General features: G+C 54.1%; 1 protein-coding gene across 5 annotated transcripts in view; it reads left to right on the top strand.

Moving 5' to 3' along the window:
- The window catches only part of DSCAML1 (DS cell adhesion molecule like 1), a 103,175-nt gene that overhangs the window by 43,118 nt on the left and 47,738 nt on the right, over window positions 1-12,319 (top strand). The window lies entirely within an intron of this gene.

Below are 12,319 nucleotides of genomic sequence, written 5' to 3'. Positions count from 1 at the left end.
AGCCCACATCCATCTGCTCTGCTAATTGCAGCTGGACTTAAAACATAATATTCCACTTATCTGGTCAACGGATGCATGTTCGTTAATACAATTGATTACCACTAAAACCTGTCTGATACCCAGATTTACAGCGGGGCTGGAGAGCCAAGGCAGGCTCCAGCCCTGAGCAGCCAGCATCCCGCACGCTCCCCCAGCCGCAGCCTTCCCACGCTGGGCAGCTTTCCCTGCGGCACGGGAGGGATTTCGTCCTGTGCAGGACCCCCAGCAGCCCCCAGCCCGAAGGGGCACAGTGCTCAGGACCTCCCGAGAGAGCGCTGTGCTTCATCTCATGATGTGTGATGCTTTATGGTGCTGGTTTATGGTCCTGGACAGGGCGAGCACGGAGAAGTTATGCGAGCTGCCGGTGCCAGGTTGTCTTTATCCTGCCATATGCACGCAAGGTTCGAGCTGCCCATACTCCCAGCCCCACGGTGGGATAAGGTCCTGCAGATGTTGGTGCTGGCGGGCTGGGCTTTGGAACGAGAGAGCCACCATCAATCTGCCGCGCGTTAACAGCCACCAGCAGGTCGGGCTCTTGGAGGGGACGTTTTCGGAGCAGTTGAGCAGAGAGCTTTGTTACCAGTGATGGCAAAGTGCCGTCCTCAGCACCAGAAAACCCCACACGGCTCCGGGAGATGCGAGGGAGCTCGGGGGGAGCTGAGCTGGCTCCTGGGGCACGATGTTCTGGTGGCCGAGCAGGAGCAGGGGCTGAGCACCCCCTGTGCTGGAAAAAGGGCTCCTGTGGCCGGTCCCTGCGCTCAGGGGAAGCACTATAGCGAGCAGCGTGGCACTGCCCTGGTGCCTCTTCCTGCCCATTGAAATGGGGTGGGAGGAAGAGAGGAGCCTGCGCACCGCCTCGGCTTCGCAACAGCTCGATGGCTGCATGATAAACAACTTGACAAAGTGCTAAAATCCTGAAGGCGGGGCTGGCAGGGAGAAGGAGAAGGGAGGTCATAATTGCATGGGAAAATAATGAACTGCGCTCTTCTTGGAATATGCAGCGGTCTAACAAGAATTAGAAAATTAATTATCTTCTGTAATTAGTGTAATGACCTACACTATTAGAGGTTATTTACAGCAGGAATAAAACTTCCCCCTATAAATGTCACGCTGCGCTGCCGGAATACAAAGGCTGGAGCTCACCCTGGGCCGGGTCCAGCCAGGGGCTGGCGGCCACCACGTGCGCTCGGTGAGCTGGGCATGGGGCGGCCCCGCTGCTCCCGGCAGCTCTGGGGACCCTCCAGAGATCCTGGCACCCTCCTGGCACTGTGTGGAGCTCCTCGTGGGGCAGGGTGTGGCCTTCACGGCACGGGTGGCACCGCTGCTCCCTACAGATCGGCAGCAGTGTGCCGGAGAAGCGACGCTGCTGCTCGGAGGCCCTGGCGGAGGCACGCCAGCTGCGCGTGCATGGCTCAAAATGGAGACATTAGGCTGCTATTGTTCGTCTGCCCTGAAGCCTTCACGGTTCTAAAATTGTCCTTTTATGCGGCCGGGACGTATTAAATTGGTCTATAAGCAGTGTGTTTGAGCGCGCTGCACGGGGAATGGAGTGCGGCACACGACTCCGGGGGGGTGCTGCTGCAGCCTGGCTCCAACCCTGCTCACTCCTCACTGCATTTGGGGGTAGTTCTCACCCGTACCACCAAACTCTGACCGTTCCCTGATTCCTCTAATGCTGCTGCTGCTGCTGTAACTCTTGCCGTGCCCCCTGCCGCACAGGGGGTCCGGGCAGGTGCCGTGGGGAGGGCACCGCGAGCGTGCTGGGGGTGCTCCCCTGGGTCTGCAGGCAGCAGCTGGGCACCGGCAGCACTGGGCAGGACAGGGAGAGGTCCTCAGCACGGCGAGGGTAACCTGAGAATTGCTTGACATTTTAGCGTGAAGTATCATGACTCCTGCATTATTAAAGATGCACTGATAAAATGCCTCACCTGTCACTGAGAACCTACATCAATAATTTAGTTTGGCACCTGGTGATTAAAATGAAATAAGCTCTGGCCCAGTTCTCTCCCAGAGAACTGCCTCGGTGCTGCAGGGGCTGCAGCCTGCCGGCATCGTTGTGGTGTCCCTCCAAGCTCTTGGTGCTTTCAGAATGAAACAGCCAAAAAAGAGATGATCCAGCCTCAGTCTTCAAATTGGGAGCTCTCAAAATGGCCAGGGTGGAGGTTCTTGACCATAACGTGTGTTAAGGAGCATGGGACAGATGCCGAAAATGCCAGAAATTTGGGGAAGGGCAGGCGATGCACTGGGTGACTCGGCACAGTGCTGGGGGCACCCTGCAGCAGCCTGGGGGTGCACTGGGTGTCATTCTGCAGGCAGCACCAGCACCCAGTGCATGGGCTCGCTGGTGCTGGTGGCCACCGGGCAGCTTCGGCATCTGTGTGGTGCCCCAGCACTGAACCGCTCCGGGGGACGGGGGCTGCTGCTGACATCCCTGATGGAAACTCATTGTATAAACAGAACAGAGCTGCGCTCTTGAAACCGAGAGCATATTCCTTCCAACAGACCCTTAATGTAATTTGAATGTACAATCGAGGGTTTTTATAGCTTAATATTCCAGTGTTTGTGGTGCATCCTGGAATTTAAGTGTCTTAAACGTAATTATTGTTAATTGCTCACACGATTCTATAAACTCATCCAATTAAAAAAAAGTTATTAACTTTATAAAATATAGCAGGCATCCCACAGTGCAATATATTTGCAGGAAATAACAGCTCAAGCAGGCAGAGCTGATGTGTAACAAGGTAAATCAGGGATACCTTTTATTCATCCCTGTCTTCTGAAAATCCTTTGGGAATGTGTTGTGTCTGCCGAACCCACGAGACCCTTCCTGCCCTGGGTTTTGTCCCTCGGCCCTGTGTGGCCGGGTGAGAGGCTGTGCCTGCCGGTGGTGCTGAGGGACGCTCTGTGCTCTGGGGAGCAGCACCGGGTGCTTTGCCTTGGAGCCTGGTGGGATCCTTGCTCCTTGTTTGCACTGAAGCTGCCCCGAGAGCTACGCGGCGATGCTGGGGAGCTCCTGAAGCAGGACTCAAAGTGAACAGACATCTCTGGGGACCGTGGTCAGGGCTGGGGGGTGGTGGCAGGGCAGGACCTGAGCACAAGCTGCTCTCCTGGGCTGTGCGCGGTCCCAGCCAGCCAGGGCCATCTCATCTTCCAGCCCAGTGCCACAATTTATAACCACAGATTTATTTATTGTCCCCTGGTCGCTCTGCGCTGCCATGTCACTTGTGCCCTGCAAGAGTTATTTAATGCACAGTGAGCAGAGTTGTCCTAATGCTGCCTTGTGCACATACATCTCCGGCCTGCTGCTTTTGCCCTATCAATGGCCCAAACCCTGGGTGCCAGGGGGCACAAAACCTTTTGCTTTTGGTGCAGCACTGGGGGAAGATGGGAGGGCTCTGTCTCACTTCTTCCAAGGTGGCGGGGTTCCCTCTACCCGTCAGGAGCTGCTGTCCTGGGGGGCTGCGAGGTTTTCTCAAATTGTTCCTTCGGGAACCAGGCAGCAGTGCACGTTATTAGCTCTGCGGTCCATGTCTTGTTACCTGCTCCTGCCGAAATACCTCTCGGGTGAGAGCTGATTGTGCTCTTGGGGAGGAGAGGCAGAAGAGGGGTGTGCTGGGCAGGGTCTGCCCGCCCGGGGTGCCTGCTGGCACACCCCATCGGGTGCTGCTTCCCCTCTCCATCATACTGCTTTCCCAGTAGGAAAGCGAGGGGTTTGTAGGAAGGAGGAGATGGGGAGAAAGGAAAACTTTCTCTCAAATGAAGACAAAATTGAGTTCAGTTCGTGACCAAAATGAGAAATTTCCACAAAAGCTCCATTTTGGTGAAGAAGCATTTCCCGTGAGATCGATTTTACACAAAAGCTTTGGTCAAATGCTTTCTCTGAGAGCTATTTGCGATGTTTGTCTTCTCCCTCTCTGCCCGCATCCCGCCCTGGGAAGCAGTACCCACAGAGCTCTGCATCCTGCGGGGGGGTCTGGGGGCTTCGTGCTGCCCCCCGACACATGGAGCAGGGACAGGGGCCGGCACGGTGGGAGCAGCACCCTGGGGAGCGGGTGGCAATGAATCCGTCATTTACCCAGCAGGGCTCGGCAGGTGGATTTTGATATGGCTGATGATATAGCGGCTTCTGGGACAGTGACGGGCTGACGGAGAGCACGCGCGAGGCGGCATTTGTCAAATTAATGAGGCATTATAAATTATATCCACAATTTTCTCTCCCATTTCCCATCGCTGGCAGGGGGAGAGGACTGCGCATGGCAGCTCCCCGAGGTCCCTCAGCACCGGGGCTCCCGGCTGAGCACCCTCCAGGACGCGGGGCGCCGGCATGGCCACGCCAGTGCATGGCGGTGCTGGAAGCACGACCAGCTCCCTGATTTTACTAGGAAACTTGATGTAACTGGTATTGATCTCTTTATTATGTCTGTGAGGGGCAGCTTCATTTTTCAAGGAAAACAACCTTTGTATCTGAAATATAGAAATTGATTTGGAAGCGGGGGCAGCTTGCGTCGGTGGGGAGGGGGCGGATCAGAGGCCGGCAGGATGAGGCTGAGCTGCAGAATGAAAATAGAGTCCTCCCAAAGTCATGAGAAACGTCGGGCTTGTCTGATTGCATTACCTGCGATCCAGCGTGGAAATAATGGTGTTTGAAAGTCAGCAAATAAACTTTGCTGAAGCTCTGCTCCCTCTCCCACTGCAGGCAGCTGATCCTCGCACCTCTCCCTGATGGCCGAGCAGGGAGGCGAGGGGCAGGCGGGGTTTGGGGTTTGGTTTTGGGGTCCTGCCTGTGCTGGGGGGGTGAGCAGCTCCCGGGTGGCTGCTTCTTGCTGCAGCCCATCCAGGATGGATGGGGTGAGGGTCTGGAGCAGGGCAGCAGCTCAGGCACTATGGGGAGCGTGCCTGCTCCAGCTCTGCAAGCATCTTGGATCTGATCTACGCGTGCAGCTTCATTTTAGGATTGTTACAGCCCCTCTTAATTGGCTCTCGGGCTCCCTGTGCAACTCGCCCAGCACATCTTAATGAGGGATTCTCAAAGACTGTTTTTTTTTTTTCATTTTTTTTTTTCCTGGGACTGAAACGAGGTGGTGTTTAATATTCGTGTGTAGCTCCGCTCATTTGAAAGGTAACAAGGGAGTTCGGTTCCCTGCCGGCTACGAATCATGGTGGAGCTGGGCTCCTAAATCACCTGAGCATTGTGGGGCTGGGCTGGGGGGCCGCTGCCCACAGGCACGGTGACAGCCAGGGCTGTGCTGCCAGCACCGTGCTCTGCGTGGCCCAAGGGCTTCCAGCTCCCAGCTGGCCCAGGGCAGACCTCTTCCACGCTGCCCATGCCTTGCCCCAAGCAGTCACGGGGGTCACGTTATTAGCACGAAGCAATGGATGCTGTCATGCTAGGGGATGCTGCAGAGTGAGGGTAGGTAACGGCATGCATTTTGACAGAGCGGGTAAACCTCCTGCTGCAGGCAGGGCTTCAGCTGATCTTTGGCCGTTCGGCTTAGCCCACATCTGCCTGCACGCGGATTCCTGGTGCTCTGCTCCTTGTGTCGGGTGCTGGTTGCAGGAGGACAAGATGCTGGAGAGGCTGGGTGCAGGCAGCAATCCTGTGCTTCCAAAACGCAGACATCCACCAGTATCATCAGCAAAATGACGAGGTGCCTGTGTGCTGGGAGGGATCGCCAGCAAAGGGCCCCAGTCGTACAAACCTTCGGAGAGCTGAGCAGAACACTTGTGCCTGGCTTGTTAGAGGCCTGAACTCTTGTTTATGGAAAAGATGCCCTTCCCCTTCCCCTCTTCCTCCCTCCTGCTTTCTCTCATTGTCATTTTAGCCTAGATTAAAGGAAATAGGGTGCAGCGCTGTGCGCATGTTCCGAGCGGTGCCTTTTCACAGCGCTGTACTGATGCCAAGCAGTAATGACAGGTTCAAGCTTTTCTGCATCACAAATGAACTGCATGCAAATGTCTAGTCCCGACCAGAGCTTAATTGTTGGCGGGGAGAGTCCTGGCGCCGAGGACCCCACCGCACCTCGCCTCGGAGCGGAGAAGTCTCCGAAGGGTTAATGGGAGTGGAAGCGCCGAGATAGCGGGGAGCCGCGGCGTTTCCACTCTGGTAGAGCCTAACCTGTTAGTGCAGAGCTGTGTGAAGAATGTCAGGGATTTGTTCCAAGCGTTATCGAGATGTGGCTTTACATCTGTAAATCCCTTTACGCATCGCAGCCCAGCCGTGAGGCTTCCCCACGTGACGGCGCGCCGCAGCCGGGCACGGCACCGCTGGCAGCGCCGGGGCCTCGTGCGCACGGCCCTGGGTTTTGGGGAAGTGCCGGGGAAGTGTTGCAGGTTTTTTACGTAACGCTGGCTAAAGATCCGCCACGATGGGCTTGTTCTGGTGCATTAAGGTGTCTTTCTCTCTAAGCTACTTCGGTGCTTTTCATGTTGCCCATTGGCATCGCATCAAGCACGCGCTGCCCCTGCCTTGCACACGTTGATTATTTCCAGTAGGATCGTGTTTCCGAGCAGCCCAGGGTGAGAGGCACGCAGCTGATTTTAGCCGGCCCCTGGGGAGCTTTTCCAGCTTACACCGGCAGAGGATTTGACTTAGTGCTGCTTGTTCTTGGCTTTTTTTTTTTTTTTTTTTCACCAAAATATTACTAGCTGAACTGGATTTAGAAAATGATTGTGACAATCTCCAGCACCATCAGAGAAACATGCTCTATCATTGCCTGTGATGTGTGCTGATGAAGGGGAAAAAAAAAAGAGCTTGTTCATCCATCAGCGATTCAGTGCTGCTGTCTCTAGGTGAGCAATTTGCCAGCGTTACCTGGTGTCACTCATTAGACACAAGATGTAAGGCTCTCATTTACTCCTCGGGCTTCCTGCCACTTATTTACTTTTGCATTTGACTTTGCATGTGAAGCTTAAGCTCCTTTTTAGCCTCTGCTTAACTTTGCTTTCAAATTGCAGCTCGTTAAGCCCTGTCCCAGAGAGTGGGTTGGAAGTCAGAGGAGCACCCTGGTGCCCATCGCCATCAGCCTTACAAAGCAGCCTGTGTGTGTTTCACAGGCAGAAAAGAAGCAATTTCTTCCCTTCCATCACTGTCTTAACTTTCCAAAAAGCCTTGGCTTTCGCTGGATATTGGCTATATTTTTATAGATTAGTGGGTGTATAATTTTTGAGTAAATCTACATTTTTGCATTGAATTTGATGGATGCTTTTAGTGCCTTTAGGGTTTTATTTCACTCAGGCTTAAGAGAAGGGGGGGGACAGAAAATGCAAAGCCTTAACAATTCCTCTGAGGAAGCAGGACCAGGGGCTTCAGCAGGTTTTTGGTGATGGAGCTTTGCTGGTGTTTTGGGGGCAGAGACACCGAGAGACATTTGCATCTGGTCCTTGCTGACTGATGTGCCCTGACCTGGGATGGATTTCAGGCTTGACACAGGCAAAGGACCAAGTCATTTGAGGAACGTTAAACTGAGCTGTGGGATGTGTCAGCAGTGACTTGGGAATGATTCTGCAGGATGCAGAACAGAAAGGTGGAGTGCTCGGCAGTGTGCAGAGATGGAGAGGACATGCCCAGGGGGGCTCTGCATGTTGCTCTGGAAAATCGGCGTCTGTCTTGGGCACCGTGAAAGGGGCTGAGCTCTTTACCCTGAGCACCAGGAGAGCCCACGGTGTTCGAGGCAGTACAGAGCTCGTACTAATCACGCTGCAGGGGCTGTTGTTGAGATATGCATTACAGTGATAATTCTGCAAATTCCAGAGCATTAGTGTTATTAAAGTGTCAGGCTGATATCTTCCTCGGCGTTAAAACTCTTAATGCACTTTATCCTTTCAAACTTACAGTACTCCAAGGTAAAGCATGAGAAAAAGTGGTTGCAGAGCAGAGGATTAACAAGAAAGAAAACGGGGGATGCCCTGATGCAAGGCTGTCGAGTGGATTGCTTCCTTTAGTACTTGTGCCTTTCAGGCAGGTTAAACTCCAGCAAGACCCGTTTGCCTCTGTGGCAGAGGTCTTGAAACCTCGAGTTGCCCACGGGGAGTTAGCAGCAGCGCCGAGCTTTTAGTGGTGTTGGGAGGAGCTGCTTTGTTCAGATACGGTCCACAGTGTGCGTGCACAAGCTCGCCGTGCCCCACAGCCACGAGGCAGGAGGAAAGCTTTGCCCTGCCTGCAGCACCAGAGCTGGCCTTGGGCTTGTGGCCACGGGGGCTTCATCTTCCATCCAGGTGGTATCCCACAGGAAACTGCTCTGGGAGGTGAACTGCACCGACCGCATCCCCTCGTGTCCCTGGTGTGCTGGTGCAATGCTGCTCCCCGGGGAGGTCGCGCGACCGTGGGAGGGAGCCCTGGGCTCTGCAGAGAGCCATCCCTGCACCCGGGCCCTTCCTCCCCGTTATTTTATTGCCTTTACAGCAGCCCACCTGCAAGCACCCTTTGCTACACGCCCTGAGCACGGGCCCGTACCCAGCTCGCTGCTCTCCCGCAGCAGGGGCTCCTCCAAAACCCTGCGGGCTGCCCGCGGAGAGGGCTCCAGTCCCCAGGCAGTGAGTTAGGCGGTGGGAGCCGCTCGTTTTTCATCTCTGCGATAAAAAATCTAATGCAATCATCAAAAAATAAAGCAGCATTTTTCATGTCTGCACCATTAAGAGCGTCTCTTGCTGCTGCTCTCTCTTCCCTCCTACCCCCAAATTATTGAGGCCTCAGCAGTGTTTAAATCTCATGGAAATTTACTTTTGGATGCCAGCGAAGGGGTGGGAGTTTGAGTAATCTCTGGGGCCATAAAATTCCAGAAGTGTTGTGTTCCCTTAATAAAAACATTTTTTATTTGGAAACATAAATGTTATTTTTCCAAGAGCATCATCCCGAATGGGGCTATTCTTCCTTGTCCTTCAGCTTAAGGTATTGCAACTCTTGGGAGACGTTCTCCTGGTTTAGCAGCCATAACCTTACATTTATTACGCATGTGGCTGCAGCAGCCCCCCTCAGATAATTTTGTTTAGGACTGTGAAATTTGCCTTCAAACCTGAAATTGAATCCATTCTCTGCTTTCAGCGGTGTGATGGGTTTCTGCGTGTCTCTCTTTCCCAAGGATGTTTGCCGTTATTGATGCTGAGTGTGGCTATTTATCACAGACAATACAGAACAAAGAAGAATTTATTAATAAGTCTCCCGTTCCCATATGCTTTCCCGAGGAACCTGAAGCATGCTATTTTCTCCTTGCCCCATTTATATCTACATGGTTTTGCTCCTGTCCAGTCAGATTAAATGCTTGCTGAGAAAAGGGGCAGCTGGGCGGCGTGTGCCCTGCTTGCCTTCGGTGCATTCGGAGTCCCCCGGGACTGGCACCAAGGTGCGACCCGGACGAGGACCGGCGTCCCCAAGGTGTCACTTTGCTCTGCTCCTCCGATCGTGGCCTGTGACTAGGAGAAATGTGGCAGTTGCCTGCCCTGCGGGGAGCCCAGGGGTCCTGGGGCAGTGCCACCGGGGGCGGTGGCAGGGCTGGTGCAGCGGTGGCACCCCTGGCTCTTGGCCGAGTGTCACTGGCCTGGGCACACCGGGATTCCTGCTGCGCCTAACAAAAGGAAGGTGCCCGGGGAAGTGGTTTGATCGGTTTGGGTTGGTTTGGCTTTGTTTTTTCCTTTTGCCTACTTACGCACTAATTAAAGGTCAGTCTGAGTTTGCATGCAGCATTTTCTTGTCTGGCCCCGGGCTGCCGCGTGCCCGGGCGCTCGCTTCCCGTGGCTGCAGCAACCACCGTGGGGTTTGGGTTCCTGTACCCCCTTTTGAAGCCCAGCTCCCTGCCACCACCGCCTGCCGCTGGTGGGAAGCAGCCCCACTCCTGCCGCTCCCACTCCCCAGCCCCACAAGCCGTGTGTTAGGCATTTATAGGTTTTTCTCCATGGATACATACGCGGGCACGTTGGTAAAAATACACAGGCGCACGAGTATATTTATCTGTAGTGCAGCGAAACCCGTGCAGCCTCCGAGCTGATTCCCCAGGGTGAGACGCCACCTCCCTCCCAGTGCTTTCAAAGGGGAGCTGTGCTGATAATTAGTGCAAATATTTTGAATCCAGAACTCATCACAGGCCTTTGTCATGGTGACAGGCAGTGACCTGAGATGCATTTCTCCTTCCGTAATGTACCCGGAATATGTAATTAAGAGGTGACTAAAAGATCCTTTATCAGGCTTTGTTTGCTGATGCGGCAGGCTGTTAGGAAACGCTGCTCCCTCCTTCGGTGGCTCTCAAAGTTCCCCGTGGCAAGCGAGGGGATCGATGCTTGCTCCGCTCTCCCAGTTCCTCCAAGGCTTGCTCCTGGTGTCTGCAGTGCCCAGGAGAAGGCAGCCACTTGGTGGGGTGCTGGAAGGGTGCAGCAAGGGGGGCTCAGCAGTGCCTTCACCCCAAAACGCATCGCCAGGTGGCTGGGTGCAGGCTCCGGCACCGCAGGGTGAGCAGCTGGGGGTGCCTTAAGGAAATAAGTCTGAAAGGCCGGGCAGAGGAGGAAGAGAGGCACAAAGATCCCAGCAATGCCTTCCGAGAGGTGCAGCATCGCAGGCGTGCAGGCGCCAGCGCACGCGGCCGGTCGCTGCCAGGCTGCGGTAAATGCGCTGTGACAGCACCTGAGCGAGGCTACGTGCGGAACAGATGTCTTTGGGCTGGGGCTGTAGCACATCGTGATTTCATCAATTATATATCGCTTCCCTTGCCGTAAGCAGGCACTCGGAAGCGGGGCTGTTAAAGGAGACATCGTCAGATTGGGGAATAAAATGGAAACTCGGAGCAGAAAGCCCCGGGTTCGGGCTCAGCCCCGTTCCTGCAGGCTGTGCCGTGCTCCTCACCCTGTCCTCCCGAACATCCCCTCCCACTGCATGGTGCTGGCACCGGGACGGGGCACGGCTCCTCCTTCCCCTCCTGCTCCCCGAGCCCATGGGGTCAGATCCTGCTCCTCTGGCCACGCCAAGCCCTGCCCAGCTCCAGCCCCGCTTCCCCAGCGCCTTTCCCCCTGTGTGCCCACGGGGCTGGTGCTCGTGGTGCCTGCAGGAGCCCAGCAGCCCCCGGCGCTGCTGGCACTGGTGGGTTTCTGCCCTGCTATTTACTGGTTTGTTTGTTTAATTGTTCGAGCGGGCTCCTTTTACCTGGCAATCCCGATTCATTAAAGGAGACGCAGGGCTTTTATTATGACTGTAGAGTGTCGTCTAGTGTTTTCACTGAACGTATAATTTGCCATGTATGAAAACCATTTCCAGAATTAATTTACCTACTGCAAACAGTTTGTATTAATGAAAATGCATTTTTCATGTGGGTTTGCTGGAAAAGCTGGCTGGAGCTCAAGAGCTCACTTTATCCATCCGGCGTGAGTAGGAGATGGAATTTGTTTAAAAATTAAATAAATAACACACCCACCCCCCATTTTTAATACAATATGGCCCAGCAATAATCTCCGAGGCAGACTGCAAGGGCTGCGGAAAGCTCCATCTGTGGTATTTTAATATGCAGCATTGTCTCCCTTTTTAATATACCCCCTTTCCCAGGCTCGTGTTTGTGTAACTGAGATGTGAGATGCTGTCATCTTCCCAGGTCACATTTTGGTGCTCGAAATTAACAGAAGTGGAGATGGATGCAGCCGTGGAGCCCTTCCCATATTAACACGCATATTTTAGAATAATTGATGCTGAATTCATTTTGCAGCCTGGTTTCTCCCCAGCCTTCCCCCACCCCCTCTCTCGTGCACGCATGTAAAAAATCCGGTTATCTGCCCAGATGGCAGCTGGGTGCTCGCATCCCAGCGGGGCCGCACCGCGCGCATCCGGAGGCACAGGAGCAGGGCTGGGGCTGGACATCGACTGCGGCACAGCCCTCGTGCATCAGGATCTGTCCCTGGGCACCATCCCCTTCTGATCCCACTGGGTTTGGGCTGTGCCCAGCACCTCCTGGCATGGCCACACATCTCCAATGGCCAGAACTGGATTCTGGGTGCAGGCAGGGCCAGGGATGGTTTTTTGGTGGAATTCTTGCCCCCACCGGGTTGTGTAACTCTGCAGAAGTGCCTTCATCAAAACACCGCCTGCAAACTTCCAAGCAGCATGGGGAAGGGTGGAACGAGGCTCTCTCAGATAGAAAATAACAAGAACTGGAAAATATTTTGAGGCTAAGCCACTTTGAAAATTCGTTCTTGTTTTGGGATCGTCTTCAATTATTGCATGCTACAAAAAAAAAAAAAAAAAAAAAAGAAGCTCTTTTATGTAACTAACTGAAAAGTAATATGTGGTGGGTTTTTTTGGTTTGGTTTG

The sequence above is a fragment of the Anser anser genome (assembly GCF_964211835.1).
Source record: "Anser anser genome assembly, chromosome: 22".
Taxonomy (NCBI): domain Eukaryota; kingdom Metazoa; phylum Chordata; class Aves; order Anseriformes; family Anatidae; genus Anser; species Anser anser.
This window is presented reverse-complemented; position numbering and strand designations above follow the sequence as displayed.